Raw genomic sequence first — 5,475 nt, forward strand, 5'->3', positions numbered from 1 at the left:
TTTAAAAAAAACATTTTCTTTGGAGCCCATACATGTCATTTTTTTCAATTTTCTCAGATAATTTTACATTAATCATAATTGAGGTAAAAAGTTCAATTCAAATTCATTTTTAGATATAGATTTTTTCCAGAATCGCTCAGCCCAACCACTGAGGCAGTTTAGAGATGAAAGTAAGGGAGAAGAAAGTGAAAGAGACAACAAATTAAAGCAATTTATTAGTCTTGTGGTACGTGAAGGACAATGTAGACAACGACGTGTAGATACATGCATAGGTTAAGTAGTATCACTGTGTAAAAATAACTGTAAATCCCCCCTATATGAAGCAAGGGGGGAATTCCCCCACTTTGAAAAATGAATTTTTCCATGAATATAACAATTTTTTTTATTTTAATTTTTGTTATTCCTTGACAGTAAGAAGTTTTTTTCAGTTATATATAATTTATTTATTTAGACAATGTAGACTGGTCTTAAGACAAATATTTATTTTTTGTTTTCCTTGATAGTTAAGACATTAACAAGATTTTATTTATTGTGAACTGTATATTCATATAATTTAAGTTATATTCATGCAATGGATCATTTGTTGATTAATAAAATCCAGTCATTTATTCTGGAAATTTCCAAAACGTTTCTTTAAACAAAGGTTTGACCATATAACAGGTGAACTTTTATACCCCTATTTTGGCTGCAAGCAGAAATGAGTAAAACAGAGAATGAGGAATTCTGTAGAACAGAAAGAAAAACATTGTAATGTATATTTGGAAATGGTGGACTTACTGATGAATATGAACATGTTGGAGGATGCATGCAGGAATCAGAAAACTGAAAATGAGGCATTCTATAGAACAGAAAGAAAACAGTAATGTAGCTATATTTGGACTTGTGGGCTTACTAATGAATGTGAAGATGTTGGATGCAAGCAGAAAATCAGAAAAGGAAGACTACTATAGAACAGAAAGTTGTAACAGGCTGAATGTTGTTTATAATGTTGTGTTGTAATATAATGGTGAATATGAGAATGCACTTTTTATTTCACTGTAATATTACTGGTAAGTGAAAGTTAATACAGTCAGTACACTTTTTTTTTTTGCATTGATCATTGAGCCTACCTATTCATTAGATTCACATTCACAAGAAATGTAGCCCCGACCCCGTCCAATCAGTTTGGTATTTTTAAATGTCCCGTCCCCAGCAAAAAATGTACATGCAGGTTATGCTGTTTTATTGTCCCTACCAAATGACACACAATTCCTGAAAAAGACAAAAAATTACCAAAAAAAGACACAAAATGACAGAAAAAAGACACACAATTACTAAAAAAGACAAAAAATTACCAAAAAAAGACACAAAATAACTAAAAATGACACAAAATGACAGAAAAAAGACACAAAAAAACTAAGAAAATCACACAAAATGACCAAAAAACCTAAATTACTTAAAAAAGACACAAAATGACAGAAAAATGACACACAATTACTAAAAAAGACAAAAAATTACCAAAAAAAAGACACACAATTACTAAAAAAGACAAAAAATTACCAAAAAAAGACACAAAATAACTAAAAACGACACAAAATGACAGAAAAAAGACACAAAAAAACTAAGAAAATCACACAAAATGACTGAAAAAAAACTAAATTACTTAAAAAAGAAACAAAATGACAGAAAAAAAGACACAAAATTACTAAAAGACACAAAATGACGGGAAAAAAACCTAAATTTCTTAAAAAAGACACAAAATCACAGAAAAAAGACACAAAATTACTAAAAAAGACACAAAATAACTAAAATGTAGGAAATGGTCTGCTACAATATATTTGTGTATGATTGTCAGTGCCAAGGGAAAGAGAGAAAGATGGCCTATATTTTGAATTTTGTTGTCCAAGTAGCTGTTACTTTGTTCAGTGACAATAAAGTTCAATCTAATCAATTCTAATGACTGTTGATTGAGGGTGGGTGGTGGCAGCGGGGCTCAATGGGTGCTCAGCACCCCTAAAGCTCTGACCCGAGCCTCGCCCCTGTCCAATCTGCCTCAAACTTGTCATGCATGATGATGGTTCATCACTGACCAGTTCTACATAACAATATTTAATAAATTCCCGCCCTTTCTGATTAGCCACGCCCCCTTTCATAACAAATTAACTGTCCTAGAAACTTGTATAAGGTGTCAGATTACTCGGCATAGAGTTCCTGTTTAATTGGTGGTTGATTACCACGCCCCTTTTGATTAGCCACGCCCCCTTTTACTAACTAATGAACTGTTTGTCCTAGAAACTTGTATGAGGTGTCTGTGAACTCAGGACAGAGTCCCTGTTTAACTGCTGATTTAATCAACGAGAATCAAGGGCCAGAGGCAAGCACACAATCAAAATTTCTTTAGAAATTTTCTAGTTTCCCAAAAATCTTACATTTTCTGTAAATCATCTGAATAAACAGTCAAAATAGTAATTAAATGAATATATTTACAATAACTTGTAACTTCTAGCCAGACTTTCGTCCAAACGGTTAACATAAGTTTCAGTCCAAAATATTTAACTGGTTATACTTTAATTACTTTTCAATTTCCTGTACTTGTCAAGTTCACTTTTTGTTATTCCAGCTGCTGATGCTGCTCTGAAAGTGCTTTCTGACAGTGAGAAAATGTTCAAGTTATAAAAACAAAAAAGGAAACAAACAAAAAACAGATACTCAGACTTTCCCCCTGTGTTCCTAGAAGAAGAGCGTATTTGCAAGTTTGCGAGCCTAAATGCCCACATTATGAATATAAAAGAGTCATTCTTGGAAGCAGTTCTGCATAATTTGAGTCTTTTAAGAAACTGATGTTGATGTTTTGGGATAAACCTCTTCTGGTTCAGTGCAGAAGCACACAATCTCAATATGGATCAGCTTAGATGTGACATTAAATTGGACCTTAAAACTCTTTGGATGCTGACTTTAAACTGGAGACCCACAATAAACAGCCGTTAAAGCCAGACAAAGGGACAAAGTGTTTTCTAGTAAACCTTTATGAATATAAAAGATGTCAGCGAGCAGCCGGAGGGCTTCGGCCCTCGGCTAACATCAAGCTGCGCTAATGACTTTCAAAGCTAATCTGACACTGAGTCCGCTGGCTCTCAGCTGTCCAAACCAGAGAGCATGTCCAGTGGAGCAAACACTCACTGCAGCCCCCGTCCACTGTCCACACTGCAAGAAATATCCAGCTCAGCCAGCCACCTACTGCTCTGGGTGACGCAAAATAAAAGCAAAAATACACACAAGGGATGAGATGCAGTTTGATTTGTCTTCAGAATCTTTAACAGTGTTTTCAAATCAGGTTTTGTTGTGCTTTTTGTGCATTTATTTCAGAAAATCCTGAAGAAAACAGGTCTTTTCCATTTATTTCTAATGAAAGGAAAGTTAATGTAAGTTCGATTCGATTTTTTCAAATTAGCACATGTAAAGAGACATGGCATGATGCAGCCAGTTCTCGAAAACATCTCAGTTAAATCCTTCAGTTTAAGAATTAGAGAGAGCTTTATCACCAAGACATCGTGTTTGTATAACATATAAACCTACATAATTTTCAAATTTAACAATAAGGAAAGGCAATGTGTAAAAGGCAAGGCAAGGCAAGTTTATTTGTATAGCACAATTCAACACAAGGTAATTCAAAGTGCTTTACATAATAATTAAAAACAGCAAGACACAGTTTAAAACAGTAAAAACAGTCAATTAAAACAGGGAAATAGAAATAAAAATACAAATAAGATAAAATAAGATACAGCAGGATAAGAAAATAGATAAAATAATAAAAAGCACAAGTCAAACATTAAGAAAGATGTACCATTAAGACATAGATATCATTTAAAACACTGCAGTAAACAAAAGCATGTAGTAGATTGTGAAAGAATAAAATATAAAACGGTGAACTTATGTGTGTGAGAATGTTGTTTCCTGAGGAAGAAAAGTCAATACCAGACAGGGAGTGATTTTTTTCCCCTTATTTTCTTCAATGAATAGAAAAATAACTGACACATTTCTGTTGAATGCAGCTTTTATGGAGCTTGTAGTAAGTTAACCTTGAGTGAAGATTTGTTACGTCAAACTGCTGTGAAGGTTAATAACTTCACACTCAGGAGCTAGAGAACTGAAGAAAACGTTATGATTAAATTCAAAAGGAGAAAACATCCGGTTCTGCAGAGTCCTTCAGAGTCAGACATATTAGTCATAAGTCATAAACAACACCAAAGCCTCTTTTTGACAAAGATTAATCTGTTTTTGTTCAGAAAAAACATAATAATTGCATGTGCATTGATTCATTTTTTAACCTGCCTCTTAAAAGCCCCTTTAAATCTAATCTCATCTAAACAGTTAGACATATTTTATTCTTCAGCTTGTCCCAGTTATTAATTGAAGCAATGATGTTTACACTGCATGAAATATTGATATCCAAGACAAAGTGTTTTTCATGCCAGCATCATTCCAACAAATACAGGAACTGTGCAGGTCTGGTAAAACCATAGGGTAAAACAGGTACTTACCTGCAGTGTTAACAGCACGAATCATTCTATTCAGTAAATATGTTAAAACAAACAAACATCCAAAATCCATTCCTTAAACATGCCTCAGTCTGTGCATGCCCCCTTGATAATAGTAAGATCCCTTCACAATCTAACATAGGGGTGCACCGATTGTAATTTTCTGGCCGATCACCAATTTTTAAAAAGCCTGACCTGCCGATTCCGATTTTGGCCTATACCGATTTCTCACAGCATACACCTTCAATGTTTGAATCTTATTTTATTGAAAAACAATGACACAGCAACAATACCTCGGTTAAGTCATGGTCACCTAACATATATATATATATATATATATATATATATATATATATAAATGCTCTTCTTCTTTTCTCTTCTTCTCTTCTTTAACATGTAGCACTCCTGTAGCGATGACAGCTCTTAAAGTTCTGTACTAACTTGATTCCTGTGGTCTAAGTCTAGTACCTTCAGGTTGAATGCACTTATTGTAAGTCGCTTTGGTCAAAAGCGTCTGCTAAATGACATGTAATGTAATGTAAAATTAATTCAGCTAACTTGATATTACTGATTTCATTCTCAAGACACCTTCATGTTGGTATGAAATAATTTGCATTTTAATCACAGATTTATGAGATCAAATTTAATCACAGATTTATGAGATCAAAAGTGGCAAATCTTGGAGAAAAAAAATAACAGATTTATGAGATTAAAAGTGGCAAATCTAGGAGAAAAAAGGGAGCCAAGTTTATGGCCTGAAGAGCCACATGTGGCTATGGAGCCGCAGGTTGCCGACCCCTGGTATAGATAGTCTAAAAAACAGAAACATTTAACTTACATTACAAATTTATTCTAAATGGATTGTGAAAATGCATGAAAATATTCTGTTAAAACGTCCTAATGCAGTGTTTCCATGTAAACACAGCTACAGTTTGATTGACAGGTGACTCTCGCGGAA

The 5,475-nt window shown here is 33.7% G+C and overlaps 1 protein-coding gene across 2 annotated transcripts in view; it reads left to right on the top strand.

Moving 5' to 3' along the window:
* adcy8 (adenylate cyclase 8 (brain)) overlaps positions 1-5,475 on the top strand; it is a 163,489-nt gene that overhangs the window by 73,601 nt on the left and 84,413 nt on the right. The window lies entirely within an intron of this gene.

This window comes from Centropristis striata, chromosome 11 (assembly GCF_030273125.1).
Source record: "Centropristis striata isolate RG_2023a ecotype Rhode Island chromosome 11, C.striata_1.0, whole genome shotgun sequence".
Classification (NCBI taxonomy): Eukaryota; Metazoa; Chordata; class Actinopteri; order Perciformes; family Serranidae; genus Centropristis; species Centropristis striata.